Source organism: Lathamus discolor, chromosome Z (genome assembly GCF_037157495.1).
Source record: "Lathamus discolor isolate bLatDis1 chromosome Z, bLatDis1.hap1, whole genome shotgun sequence".
In the NCBI taxonomy this organism is placed as follows: Eukaryota; Metazoa; Chordata; class Aves; order Psittaciformes; family Psittacidae; genus Lathamus; species Lathamus discolor.
This window is the reverse complement of record NC_088909.1, coordinates 36,837,853-36,853,734: the sequence shown is the minus strand read 5'-3', so window position 1 is coordinate 36,853,734 and position 15,882 is coordinate 36,837,853. Positions and strand designations below refer to the sequence as shown.

Here is a 15,882-nt window from a genome sequence, read left to right as displayed (position 1 = left end):
AAGACTATTCTCTTCAGCAGTAGCCAGACACTGAATTGACTTAACACCATCAAAACATATTATCATTAGCTTACATAATCTTGTACTCTTGTTATGTAATACGAACAGAAAGGGTTCCCAATTCATCCTGTTCTAGCCTTTTTTCCTTTAATAACTGCTCCTTCAGTCCTTTCTTAAGGTAATCATCTCCAACTCTTCATTTTTGATATCCTTTTGAAATTCCCTCTAATTCTGTAAAGTCCCTCTGTATGGCCAGTACTACAGACTTGGGGAGAGAAAAAGAAAAGTTTCATTTTTTAAAGTAGTCTTTATCCTCTCTCTCAGTGTCGTATAATCCTTCTTGATTTCTGCTCAGAATGGAGAAAACATGCCAATGATTAATGACACCACAGCAACAGAGGATCTCAAGTACCTCTACAAGTATTACAATACAAATAGAGTACACTCAAACACGCACCCCTATAAATGACCTGACAATTATAGTGGAAGAACATACGGAAGTCTTGTTTCTGTAATAAATTGTGCCAATGTGAAATCTGAGCAGAGTCAAAAGCCCTGACAGGGAAAAAAACTCTTAACTATAAATGCAGACCGAAACAGAAGCCTCAAACCGCAAACTACTGCTATGTCATTAGACAGAAAGAGTCACTAAAGAAACATCTGTGCCTTGGACAATCACTTTTCCATTGCTATATGTGTTGGTTACTGGATGGTTGCATAGCATGTACCAAAGCAAAAACAAAAAACAAGAAAAAATAACAAACAAAACACAACCACAAAACAACAACAACAAAAAAATTCTTACAACTGCTCCCTAAAACCAATTCTAGCTTTCACACATTGCAGGATTTCGTTCCCTTCTCATACGGCAGGATGCAAAGCAGGAAAAACACATGAGAAGAAAAACTGAGAGATTTGTTAAAAAATAAAAAACAAAAATAAAATATAAAAATAAAACCTGGCTTCTTCCTATACAGAAATTGCCAGATGTCTGCCACTAGCTTAACAGAATTTACTTTTTTCTTGCTTTTATAATGTTGCTTGAAGAACAGCTCAGAACGTAATTATGCAGAATTAAAATTAACTACAACTGAAACTCAGTTTCTACCTATGAAGGCTGATCATCACCACACTGTCAATGTGATCTCTGGTTGTTAACATGAGCCTCTGTTGTAGTAATTCTTCAACAAATTCTCTCTAATGGCCAAAATGATTGTTTGTACCCCCAAAACAAGACTATCAAAGCAGTTTAAAAGCCAGTTTAAGAAGTGACAATCAATACCAAACTGTCATTTTAACAACTTCAAGATGATGCGTAGTATGCTGCTTTTAAGTGGGACCATAGTTGAAATCAAATGTGCATGTTTGAGAGAAAATACAGTCATAAAAAGGAGATAATTAATACAATGTTGTATTTCAGGACAAGAAATACAATCCTAGAAATTACAGAACTGTCACTGTTGCTAGCATATTAAAAAACATTAACATTTGAAACTAGTAACTGGATTTCAGGAGTTAAATGTGATACAACAGTAATTATTAATATCTAGATTCAACAGAGTAGAATTATAAATTCTATTTAAATCTAAGTAAGATATTTTGAATTAATAACTCATTTTAACAGCTTTCAAAAACACTTATACTCAACTCCAACTTGTGGCTGGAAGAGAGTCCATTTACATTTAAATATAGCTGGTATTCACTGTTAGTACCTGTACAGGCAAAGATAGAAGTATTTATGTTTGTATGTAAAACTTTCATTTACTTTTTTTGAATAAGCACACTTACTGTGTTTATTTTAGATAGATAGGTTACGCTTTCTATGATTAACTTTTACCTTCAAAGTGACAGTTACAGTGACATGACAAATTTTGTTTTGAAACATTCCTCTTTTCAAAGCATTTATTTGCTCTTCTGCATATGTAACACCTTAACTTGCAAATCACTCCTGTAAGTATAGGTTCACTTTGGCCCAATGAAAAAAGCCAAATGCAAACAGAAATTTGTTTAATGAAAACGATTTATAAACACATGAAAATCATACACCTCTATACACTGGTGTAAGCTCCACTTGCATGTTATCCAGATATGCTCTTTTTTTCCCCCTCTCCAAAATCTTCACTTGTCTTCTAAAACAGTTTCTGGCTCAAATACTATTTGTATTGCTTATGTTTAGGATCATAATCTTGCTTGCATTTAAGCTTGCCATTAACCTTCTCAACTTCATGAACAGCTAGCTGCATGAGACAGACAACATACATATGCAACTTGAAATATCTTTCTTTATTCACATAATACGGAACTAAGAAAATGAATTTCAAAAGAAAAATGACAAAATCCTCAGACTTTGGTCTCTTGTCCGAGCTTGTAGGAGGAGAAATTATGAGGGGATCCTCAGTCTTAATTTCTTCTGGACAATTACACAAAACTTCTGAAATTGAACCAAAGGAGTTTCAAAGCTCTGATTGTAGAACCCTCCAGGTTGGCTGCATGTTGGTTTTTTTCCCCAAAATCTTGGAAAGCAACTTTAAAATAATTAAAGTTCTAAGTAGTTAAATATAGCTAATATAGTTAAATATTTTACTCCTGAACATTTTATGCATCTGGTCCTTACTCGCTAGGTAACCTTCTGGATTAAAACAGAAAAGATGCACAACACCTAAAGCCATAAGACAGGGGAGTACACTGTGATCAACACAAGATTGCATGTAGTACATAAACAGACTTTTTTTTTTTTTTTTAATTTTAAATCAAATGTGAAAGTTAATGGGCATCAGCACTGGAAGGGGAGTTGGTTTCTTGAGTTTACCTAAACTACCCATCTTCTCTATCTCAACATCCAAACTAATGGTAGGCAGTCAAGCAGAGAAAAACAGCACATACATTTTAGTACTATAAAGTTCTCAGTCTACGTAAACTTAAAAACATCAAAATAAACCATAATACTGTCACTAAACTGTTATTTTCATTCTTCTAATGCTCCATGTTTGTTGTGATTAGTAGCATTTCCACATCTCATGTGTAGCATTAGATTGCTTAAGAGTCTTACCCATCAATGAATAGTAAGCAATTTGCTTATGAAACATCAACAGAAGACCCCATTTGCAAAAAAGATTCAATAAACTCTAAACAAACCAATGGCCATTATGTTCAGAAAACATAAAACCAAACAGGTAAAGGGTATACTTATACTTACACCTAGTGTATACTTAAAAGGGGTTGAGAGGAAAGAGGGGTAGACTGATGAGCTGGTACAGAACAATGTCTTAAAGCAGAATTTCCTGCAGCACCACACTCCCCTTTACATATTTGTTTCCAGTTACACTCAGAGCTCTTATTCCATTCCTGACCCCTATCCCAAAGCTGTTTTAATCTTTGATATTAAATATGTGGATTGCTTTATAAGAAAAACCCTGCAGAGTTTTCAGGGTGGAGAAATCAAAATAAAATAAACCCCAAATGAAGCTACAAGGCATTAAAAGACAACTTTAAAAAGGACACCTATCATAGTTCTGCAGCTTAGCTCTGCAGGGTTGGTGTCACTGGTTTGGGGTGTTCTTCTGTTGGGTTGGGGTTTTTTTGTAGAAGGCAGAATCATACACTTTACGTACTAGGCACAGCCATAAGCAATGCAAAAAATAGACTGAAAGAAGGAAAAAAAGAAAAATCCAACTGTGAATCCAAACAGTTAACAGCTCAGTATCTCAGGCTTACAAATAAACTTAGATTTCAAGGCCAAAATGCGCAGGAGTCCTCTGTCTCAAAATACCAGTTCCTTCACTGTTTTATTACGTTATGTTTTTCCACTGCTTAAGGTAAATAAGCAAACCTCTGCTTTCCTTAAGTGTAACAGCAGATTCCAATCAGAATTTACACTTCCTTATGTAAACAAAATTGCGTGCAGAATAGCTGCATGAGTGTACATTTATCCACCATTCTACTACTCACATAAAGAACAAAATGAAAGGTAATGGGAGTTAGAGGTTAATTTTTGCTGTTGATTTAATTAAAAAAAAAAAAAAAAAAGAAAAGCTTGAACATTTTTCTCTTAGATAATGCTCTCTTCCTATGAATAAAAAGAAATCCAGGAATTTTAATTGGTAAAATCCGCCTCTAATTACTTAACAAACCAATTTTTAACTTCAGGAATTTTTAGTTTGCCTTCTTTTCATATTTCTGAAAATTATCTAGACTTTGCCAAGTTCAAATTACACAAGCTATGCAATTGGTTCAGCTAAAAACCACTTCAGTGAACAATGTAACAGAGGCTAGAAAAAAAGCAACACTAGTGCCTCACAGTGTAAGGATACATAAAAATTATTAAACGTGAAGCCAAAGCCACTTACCTTCCAGCCTCTTGAATTCCTAAGATTACTCTAGATAATAGAGCATATGGAGAGATGCTCATGATCTTTAGCGAGGGATGAATCATCTTCATGTAGACGCTGTGAATAGCCCCTGTATGCATACTGACATCATCAGTAAAGACTTAGAGGCAGAGGATACTATGGTAACCACGCAAGGTGGTGAGAGAGAGAAGCCTTTAATTGCTTTAACAACTTCCTAAGGCTCCTGCTACTGGGTTTTCATTCGCGCAGAGGGAAATCAAGACTGTCACAGAGCTAATGAGTGTGACACTGTGCAGAAGAAAACCCACTGAATCCATTAATTGTGATGTGACTTTTTAAATGACAAGTGTCATAGCCTGATTCCATTACCAAAATCTTTCGACATCTGGAAGATCTACCAGGAGTCACAGGTCAAGAAGTAACACTGTCAGGTAGCAATTTTGTAAGCATTTGTTTTCTCTATTTGCATGCCTTGATACTACCACAGAGATGTTACCTTCTTCAAGTCATTGTATAGCTGTAAGCAGAAAGTGTTCTTCTGCACCAGATTGATCAAAACACAACCTAAAGCCTTAATACTAAGGCTCAGGCACAGCATCAGCTGACATACTGTGAAAAAAAGGTATTTATCCTTGTATCATAACTCTCTGAACTTCAATAATATCTGCAAATTTATTGCCTATGAATGACAAAGCTCAAGTAAGTTTTACCACCAGTGACATGATATGGCCAACAGATAGCTGGATAAGAAGTTTTGACTTAAGCTTTCCAGAAAATTGCAGTATTGTATCTTCATTTTACATATAGACAGCTCGGTTAGGGTTTATGGTTGGTTTGCTGGTTGTTGTTTTTTGTGGTTTTTTTTTTTTCCAAAACTAAACAATAACCACGACTAACAACTCAATCAGAATTACACAAAACCAAAATTGAAGCACAGTGGATGGAGAGGAAAAAGGACAAGAGAACTCTCCAAGTCACCTTGGTTTTAATTTCTAGTTCCAACAAACTTGGGTTTTTAATTCTTAACTTTGATTGGGTTATTGTGAGATCACCTTCAGAGCCGTATCACAAATATGATACAAATCAGACAACGACACTGCAGACACTCCAGTTTTGAGTTGTCTAGGCACACAAGTTCCCCTTAGTGGTCATTTTCCCAGGTAATGATCTGCCTGAGCAGTATGCTTAATTAACAGTCCTTCTTTTACAATTATACTATTGCCACAGAAAAGACAGAGTCAATTGTTTTATGTACTGGCTTTGCAAGTCAGAATCTTGAAATCAACTATATTTTTGCCTTAAAGGTCTGATTATTGGGTAACCTTTGACAGTTTCTATTCCTAACCTCCCCCCCCACCCCCAACTGTAAGATACTTAAAAAACAAAGCAAAACAAAACCCCAGACCAACAACAATAAAAGCCCCCAAACCAACCAAACCCCAAAGGTGGTCCTCAATGTGTCAATACATCAAATTTAGCAACATTAATGCTACAGTGCTTTTATTTATCTCTATGATACTTAGAAGTCTAAAAGCTTCATTGGAAAACTCATTCCAAAGTAACAAAACAAAACAAAACCAACCCAAACCAGTTCATACAATGTTTAATTACACAAATTCTTTAACACCATAGCTGAGACAGTTCTGTATCTGTGAGAAAAGAGCATCGCATACCAGGCTGAACTGCAGAGTCAGCAACCTGACCTCCTTACGAACCACTGTATCGAGCACAAGGGGCTGATTAAAATGAGCACAGTTCCATTCAGACAGCAGCCAGCTGATGCAGAAATATCTATTTCTTTCTATTTAGAAAGAAATTTTCTATTTCTTTCTAATCCTTCTATGCAGGAGGCTGATGTCAGCTTCCTACCAGCACATAGAGAATCTTGACACACAGTTAGTTAGGATTTCCACAATTTGGGGTATCTAGAAGAGCTGCTGTGAAATGGTTCATTAATACATGAAACAATCAAACCCTTGCAAAGAACCTCTGCTTTCCAGTTTGGTTGAAAATTCTGATCTTAAGATAGTAATTAAGAAAGATGACTGAACACTACTGGACCAGACACTTCCGCAGTTAGTTATCACTGAACATGACAAATCATCCTGACTAAGTTTTGCACCTTTTGGGTGTTTTGTTTGGCGGTTTTTTTGTTTGTTGGGGTTTTTTTTGGGTTTGTTTTTTTTTTTTTGTATTTTTTTTAAAGCAGACTTTATGGCCCCGTTTTTAAATACCAGTGCAAAATGCTTCACATACTTCACATATATAGACTGCTTTTCATAGCTAACTTTCTGCGTGTACACCTGATTTCAAAACCATCAACTGGTATTCCTTTCCATCACAATCTCTGCTGCTTTATTAATATAATGATATGCACACTTCAGGGAACAGAAAAGGTAGAGAACAGAAGTAAAAAAGAATTGGAGAATTGTCTTTATGATAAAGTTATATATACAACTCAGCTAAATTGGCTCTTAACTGCAAAAATCTAGAAAGCCATAACTAGGGTTTTTTTTGGTTGCTTCTCTGTTGAGACAGGTATTAGGTCTCCAGAGGACACTAGCAGCACTCATCTATGTGGATGTGTAGATAGAGAGTCAAACTGCAGATCAGTAAAAGCAGAGAATTGTAGCCACACTATTCCTTCCAACTCCACCTTTAGAGACTGACATAACAAGCTACATAGTCCTTCTTAGGAAGCCCAAAAGCCAAAAGGGCCACAGCAGCATGAACAGAGAAACTTCTTCTAAAGCTAGGGTGTGCAAGATACAAAGATGGTAAACATCTCCAATTCATTCTCAATAATTAAAAAAAAAAAAAATAAAATTCAAAAACCCCAAACTTAAATAGATCAGCCCGAAGCCAAACACAAACATTTTGTTCTAGAACCGAAACACTAATCTCTTGACTACAAAGTTAAAAATGTAGTTAAAAAGGATAAAAATCAGAACTTATCCAATCTTAAATTGCTAGATGACACATACAGCTTTTAAAGTTTCATTTATCCAAAACACCTTTCCCACAATCTACTTTCTGCTTTGGGAAGAGGAAGAACAGACACCATCTGGCATATCGAGCAAATTATATCCATCCCCTCAGAGGACGTAATAATAAATAAATCTAATAAATCCATCACTTCAGATATCTTGATTTAGTAGCTAAATGTCTGTCTCAGTTTTTTCCAACTAGAATCTCATACAAAACCATTTCTTTGGGCAAATTCGACAACTTCCTCTTTCATCTCAAGCTAACTCATTTGATTGTTTTTAAAAATAAGTAAAAATAAAGCCTAGCTTGTTCATTCCTTGAACAGTAACTTAATTTCATATGCCAAGTTGATATTGTCAGCCAAGCAGGTTTGAACATACAATGTGCCTTTGGAATACCCGCAGAAATCCAACCAATTTAGATCAGATATACATATCAATAAGGGTGGGAAGGGGTTAGGAAATGCCAAATGACAACTCTGTATGCTTCTTAGAGTCTTCATTTGAGTTGCATAAAGGTTTCAAGAGGGTGAGGAGAAAATAGTAAAATATTAGCACGCATTAGAATGGAATTGTAAATAACAATGCAAGCACAGCACACATTCTTTCTTGAGCTCAAAACATCAAGTACGAGAAAAAGGTTGGTATGTAGAAGAGCAATCTTGACATTTTTGCAGACACATGTAATGGTTTCCTTATATGCTAAGCTCTTAAAACTATTAGGCTAAGACTCCTTAATCTTTCAAGAATCTCATTTCTACAGAAACAGAAAGAATGAAAGACAGTAGCTCAAGCAATCATGACAACATAGTCTGAATTCCTGCTCCTGCAAAGAGACATTCCAAGCTACTTACTCTCATATCTTGCACAGATTTCTTTCTCCACCCACAATTTCTGCAAAAGAGATCAAGAACACACAGAGAATTCACCAGTTTCCCAGAACATTTTCAGGAACTTTTACCCCAACTTTTATCGATGCTGAAATCTGTGCATAAGCCATTTAAGTTGGTAACTGTTAAAACAAGTAGGCACAGGACAAGCTTTATAAGAGGTACCACTTTATAAAGTAATGATCATCTACCACATTTACAGTATTTCTGAAAATAATCAGAAGAGTATTTGTCAAAGCAGTAATTGGTAAATTGGTATTACACACAAAAATATACTATTAGTATGATGGAATATAAGGGACAATGAATACCAAACAATTAGAAAATATTTTTATTAGGGGGTCATTGTGGTTTATTTCATATATGTACACCTCCAACTGAAGGCTTTTTCTAATTTTCTGCAGCGATATGTTGCCAAAACAGAGCTACAGTTCTTATCACCACCAACACTAGTGTTAAAATAGAGGCAAAGTACTCTCAAGCAGCAGCTCTTTGCACTATAGCATCAGATCCTGAATATGGTCATGTAACAAAGCTACACACATAAATAATATATAGCTACCAGCCAAGCAAAGTATTTTAATCACTTCATGGGGTTTTATTACCAAACCTATGCAAATCTGGCTCTTACCTGGAACCAGTCCTGCTTCAAGCATATTATGGACTGGGTAGTGCTAGAAGGCTTTCAGCATTAATAGCAGAGTGCTAAGACAACTGTCTTTGTCATGCAGATATGTCTGAAAAAACATCTTCTGCAATGTCATAATGCTGGGGGAGGAACCCACCATATGCACAAAATCAGAAAGAGACAGGAGTACCCTACTGCTTCTAAAATAGTTACCACGTAATGCATTTAGGCACTTACATTCACACATTCACATTTGAAAAAATGTTAGAAAGATGCTCAGTACATTGTTCCTACAATTCAAGCATGGCTACGAAAATAAAGGTCTACATACAGCACTGTACCATAATATCCATGTACTTGTAAATACAGATCTTTGAAACACACAAGCAGGTTTTTTTTGTAGAAAACTAAACTTCTCCTAACTCTATTTCTTTAAAGAGACATAACTGCACACAAGAATATCTATTTGTATTTGTAAGTGCGGAAGAGTTCACATCACCCTTTTTGAGAGCAAAAAATGAGACACTTGCCAACACTGCTGTCTCCACTGCTCAAACTTCATTAGATCTTACATTCTGCATTTCAGTCAAGAATTCCAAAGTAAATCCCAATTTTCCATCACTGAAAATTATGTCAGTCTTGCTCTGTCCAGCTGCTCCTCACAGAGACACTGAAAGACATATTAACCTCCTTCCACCCCCTTAGCTTTACATACCCATGTTTAATAACCAGATTCTCTTCTGTAGCTCTGCCAACAGAATAACAGAGCTTTTAATTCAATTCCTACAGCAAAAATTCCCTGCTTTGCCCTAAAATAGGGTCATCCCTCACTCCTTAACTGCAACTATTTCTTTAGTGCTTTGCTGGCATGAGAGCTAAGTGCACCAGAGGTCAGCTAACTGCTTGAAAGAACCAAATACCAATCCTTTAAAATTTCTCATTCCATTTCACTGTCCTGCAGTAATTTTAACAACACTTAACACTTCAAGAAACATACTGAGTCTACACTGCTTCCATATGTCCAAATGACCTCAGTGACTCATGCATACCTTGTTTTCTCGAGTCAGGAAATCACCTCTAGAAGAACCCTTCCACAGTTACCATATTTTAAGATGCCTCTAGCTTTTATTATAGCAAAATTAGTTACAAAAACAACCTCAGCCTGCTCATGGCACAAGACAAAATTATTTGCCATAGATGCCAGCCTCAAACTCTACCACTGTTAGACAAATGTAAGAGCCACAGTCCCAAATTAAATGAGTTATTTTTCCAGATAAGCAATTCCCAGCTGAACAGAAAAGTGAGAAAATTTAACATTGTGACTACAATTTCTCTCCTGTAACCACAAGGAGTCTGAGAGAGGGGCATGTAAGAAGGATTAGAATACTTGACTTTGTTTTCATTCCAAAGTGGTTTACAGTTTCATAGCACTTTACAACTGCCAAACCTCCACCCTATTTTGAACATAAAGTGTATTATTTCTCTGTTTTCCACTAGCTCCTGTTTAATTTTTACCCAGAAATATAAAAAGTAAAATTTTGACCCAGGAACATTTGATATGTAATTACGATAAGAGAATGCCTTGCAAACATCTGGTAAGCAAGCTGAGCAAGGCAAACTGCACTCACTAAATTAGCTCAGTTGAGACAGACTTCATAGTGAAACGAGCACCTCACACTGCTGCTTGTTCTTCAGTCTTGGTCCTACAGGTGAGCAAATAAAGATTATGGTAGAAGGTTTATTTTTATTTCAAGATGAAGTAGACAAATTTACTACAAGAAAACAGACATGCTTGATTTAGTCCATTAAAATACAGGATTTGTACAATGAATAGAGAAATGAGATATAGCAATGATCTTCACAAAAATAAAATAATGAATTTGCATTATAGATAGCGAAATTAGAGTTACAGAAATTAGATTTGCAAAACAATTACAAGAACAGTATCTAGAGCTGTAATGTTTTCTCCAAGATTTCACAAGCAAAACGTGAAAAACAAACAAAAAAATCCAAACAAAAAAAACAACAGAATCCATTGCCACTGCATCATGTTTTATTACTGATTTATTTCTTTGTCCTCTGCCTAAGACATGTACGTAAGCATAAAGAATGCAAATTTGTAACTCCTTGCCAGAGTACAAAAGATGTAGGAAATTGCTTCTGATGAGGATTTGTCATTTAAGTGGAACTTGCTTTGCCAGTATGCAGAAAACAAAAAGTAAACATAATCAGAGAAAAGATTTCTTTAGAGTAAATTGGAAAGACCTAAGAGAAGCAGGGCTTTAACATGCATTCAAACAAAGCACCTTTTTGCTTACCTGCATGTAAATAAACCTATTAAAAGATTCCCTTCATGTGTTAGCTTTCCTCTAAACCCAACAACAAAACTCCCACACAGTTATATCCTAAATCTGTATCTAGTGGTAATTTATTTAACTCTTGTCCTTAACACCAGTATAAATAGAAACAAAATAATCCCTGTAACAATCAGTTTGAGTCTCACCAACAAAGAACGAAGAGCTCTAACAAAACTGTAAGCAACAGATATGACCCTACTGCTCCTAAAGATTACTGACTGATTGGAAGGGAAAACAATCAGCTAACTAAACATGCAACAAGAGCTAGCAGATCTAATTGAGCAAATCGTATTTTGGTTTTGGTGTACAGAACAGTAGCACTGTTGGGTAGCACTACCCAACAACAACTGATGGAGTCTTCCCATAATGCCTAAGCAGAGACAGAACTTCACGGAACATGCTCTCATTAGCTCCTAGTGATGAAAATGCTTGAGACTTTCCTTCAAGCAGCATGTACCATGCTCACACCCAAATCATCTCACACCAGGAAGTCAGAGCACTTATATTTGAGAGCCAAAGCTGCTGTGACAACACACCAGCTCAGGGAGGCCAGAAATCACAGGGTACTTTCTATGTAGCTGGTATACTTGGTCTAAAAAATGAAACCAAAGAAATACTACACACATATATGCATTAAAATTTCAGCAAAATCAGAGGAATTAAGGACAGCTTGACACAGCTCACCATAACTTACAGAAAACAAACCGACTTAGAATTTGATACAAATGAAAAATTTGTGTCAGAAGTGTCACAGTATGCTCCTACTAGGTGTACCACTCTTCACGTCCATAGTGCAGCGTGATTGCTTTGTATTTTACATTAAGTGTTGAAGCTTCATTATCATGCCAATCAGTAAGTTATTCTTCTAAATGCAGATACATGACAGGCTTCACTTATAAAAGAAAGCTGTGGCTTGCGAGTGAGTTAATGACAGTCACCAATCTGCCAGGCCTAATCCTATCCGATATTATGTAATTAAGGTGAGACAATCTAATTTTCCCTAATCCTTTAATCCTCTGTTGAAAGAAGGAAGTAACTAGGGAATAACTAAAGTTATAACTGTGTGTATTTAAGATCTACTACAGACACCCCAAAGATTAACATCAAAGAAAATAAAATAAAAACCAGCTGACCGCTCATGCATAGCAAGGGAAATGCCCTTCTAAATTCAGATATGGAAGATAAGATAATTGCTTTTAAAATGAGAGCTAGTCTTCTCTTTACAAAGCCTGTGCTACCATCCCTTTTCAGGAAGCTATGTTAAATCAAAGACAGAATTCCTGATTGCAGTAGCATTTGTTCTAATTGGGCTCAGAGGACACCCTTAAGTATGGCACAAACAAAGCTCATTTGAAAATAAAGAGCAGGCAAGCAGCCTGTTTACACAGGTACTGGTGTCAAAATATAGCTGTGGGAGCTGCAGAGGTTGAAGTAACTTCCCATTCACCTGCCTAGTGCATGTGCCTTCGTCTAAACATCACATTTTCATTAGAAGCATATTCTTTGCTTGTAGATCAGCACTAGACTGAGACACAGAACAGACCGCTCCAAGGCAGATGGCTGACTGCAGCTGCACTCTCCCACATACTAGATGAAAGCTAATGCAGAGCAGGACGTGATACTGCTAACAGCAGCCGCAAACACCACTGAAATAAACAAAACCCACTGAATTACTGCATAAAATGCTTTATGTTGGCGCAGAGGCAAATAAAGAACCTTACTTGAACCAAGCTCTTGGCCTTTTTTTATGTTAGAAAATAAGAGGACATGTACTGAGGATCACATCCCAGGTAAAGACAACAGGGGGAAAAAAATCGAGACCAAGGAAGACATACCTTGATCACATCGGGGAATGTGTAAAACAACTGGACATACATAAATCCATGGGCCCTGATGGATGCACCCATGAGTGCTGAGGAAGCATGCATGGTCCTTGGCAAGCTGCTCTAGGTGGTCCTGGCAGAGTAGGGCAGCTGGACAAAATGACAGAATAAGGTCAGCAAGTGATAACTTCTGCTCTTGGTAACTACTATCCCCTCATTAAACAAAAAATTCCCACAACACTTCCCAACTTCAAATAAAACTAATAACCAGATATTGTAAAGCTTGACAAAGATCTTGCCTCACTGATCCATTTCAAGGACACAAGTCTTAAGTGTTTACTCATTATTAGTAACTGAATATATATTATAATTAAAAAGAGATTATATATTCAATGCATATACATGCGCATGCACAGTAACTCAAAAAACTTTTCCTAAGGAAACTTTCAGGGTTGCATGTCAGTCAAGTGATTTCATCTTACTTCATATCTGTCAAGACAAGACACAGATGGTGATCTTCATGATTTGAAGATCCTCCAAGAAAAAGCTTTAGTGCTTACTGAAAACCACAGTAACTACAGGGAGACAGAGCCCTGTTATGAATGTACAGCTTCTCAGCACTGACCCAACAGAATAAATCTCACCTATCACCAGAAAATATATTCCATTATTTGGAAATACTTGCTCCTGAAAGCACCTAATAAGAACACAAATTCAAACATTCCGGTCTGTCTGAATAAAGACGACTTCAACAGTGGCCTTCTAAATTTCAATAAAGCACTAACTCCATATTGATTTTCCAAGCTCAGCTCCTTCATGACAAAATGTACTCAGTATTAAATGAAAACACTGCAGGACAGAAGTAAATTAAGTCCAAAAGAGGGCACAGAATTAATGACTTATAAACAGAATAGAAATATGAGACAACAAAAACTACAGAAAAAAAGCCAAGTACAGGTAAACAACTGTTTTGAATTAGTATTTTTAAGAAATAACTATGAAGCTGAGAGTTAATTCTAGAATTCTCAAAGAAATGAATGGGGGGGGACGGGACGACACCAAAACCACAACCAAAAATGTGCCAAACATGTAAGATTATTCTCCAGTAATAGTATTTGTTGATAAATACTTGTTCTAAATGGAATTGGAACAAAATAAACCCAAGAAGACCACAAGTACCAACCATAGCAGCTCTAATATTCTTGTACTTGTGGGCAGTGTTGTCAAAATAGTACTCCTACCCTCCCCAGACATAACAGGTTTTGACACAATAAGGTCAGGTTACAGAACCAGTTATCTGAACTAAAAGTAGGAAATTTATCTTTTCCTTTATTTCTCTCCTCCCACAACTTTCTTGCCATTGTAACAGAGAAGAAATGCCCAAATTTCAGATCAGAGACTGCCTGACTAGGGTTAGGCAAAAAGAAATTAATGGAAGAATTTTGAGGAAATTATGGTCTACACTGAAAGTCAATTACTTGATGAAAGAAAAAAAATTGAGACCAGCTAAACAGTGACAGAATAGAGCAGAAGTCATCCTGGGGAAAAGCCAACAGAGAGGATGAATCTGGAGCCACAAAGTGTCCAGGAGAGACAGACAGTTCTGCCCAGAGCCAGAAGGGTCCATTAACTTTCATCCAAAAAATCTCAGAAACATCAAGGTAGCCTTAATCAATGGTTACGCTTTCTTACGGCACACACATTTTTTCAATCAAGATCACCAACAAACCTACAGCTAGTATCTTACAGCTGAAGCTGTCAACAACCCAAGGAACACAAACCCTGAGAAGCTTCCGTATTATATTTCACAGTGAATACAAATCCTTCAAAGAGCACTTAAGTATAACAAGATTATTATTTACGTATTTTGCAAATGTATTTAGTACAAATGTGTCCACTAAATGGATAATCAGTTCAGAAGCTGAATAGAAGAGGTCAAATAGAGTAGCTAAATAACGATAACACTATTTATAGCAGCAAAAGCCAGCAAATTGCCTGAAGATGACAGGAAACTGCACTTATGCAAATAAAGAGACTTGGGTTTGAGATTAATTAAATCATTAATCCTTTCTGTTTGCCAGCTATTTTCAGAGAACACTTCAGCTTGACATTACAAAAGCACTGTATGTGCAATATTTTATACAAGCCATCTTCAACACTTTGACATTGCTTCTATTTTCGTAAGAAAAATACTTAAGTTGCAGTTTGTGAAGCTTTATTCTTTCTGTTACAGCTTATTTTCCAATGAGAACTCATTTCAAAACTTTCTTGACACCATCTTATTCTTTTACTCCTTATTGTCATACAGGATACTGTAAAAAAGCAAACGTGCTAGGCTGTGATGCACTAGGAGGAAGATCTCCCAAAACTAATAAAATAAATGGATTATGCTTACCTAACGCCAGCTACTTCATGTTGTTGGGCTCTAACACAAGACACTACAGAACACTGATAACCTCACCTAGTGGCACTTTCCTCATTCAAAAACAATACCTCTGGCTCTCCATGGGGAGTATAATAAGGCAACTGTAAAAGCCACAGTGCAGATTTAAAGCCCCAGTGCAGATTTTCTAAGATGTCTAAGCACCAATGTTGGCTTGAGAGCACTTGCTTAATATTGCTACACTGTGATGATGCCTTATTTTACTTTATCTTTGAGTTGTAATACCAGTGCCACTGTTCTTACACTAGTATTTTTTAGATTTTAATTTTACATGATTCAAGCGTCAGAGATGGCAATAAAGGAAGCACTTGCAATGAAAACTGACTTCCCCAAAGACAAAGAGTTACACTGGGTCTGTTAGATCAGTTTCTTACCTACTCACAGTTTCTGGATCTAGAGCTAGGC

General features: G+C 36.4%; 1 protein-coding gene across 8 annotated transcripts in view; it reads right to left on the bottom strand.

Moving 5' to 3' along the window:
• PAM (peptidylglycine alpha-amidating monooxygenase) overlaps positions 1-15,882 on the bottom strand; it is a 133,937-nt gene that overhangs the window by 102,267 nt on the left and 15,788 nt on the right. The window contains exon 2 of one of the 8 annotated variants that reach the window (XM_065661088.1): positions 8,191-8,230. The exons of the other annotated variants lie outside the window; for them this stretch is intronic. The gene's annotated coding sequence lies outside the window, so the exon portion shown is untranslated. The remainder of the gene's footprint in view (positions 1-8,190; positions 8,231-15,882) is intronic. 8 annotated transcript variants of the gene reach the window in all.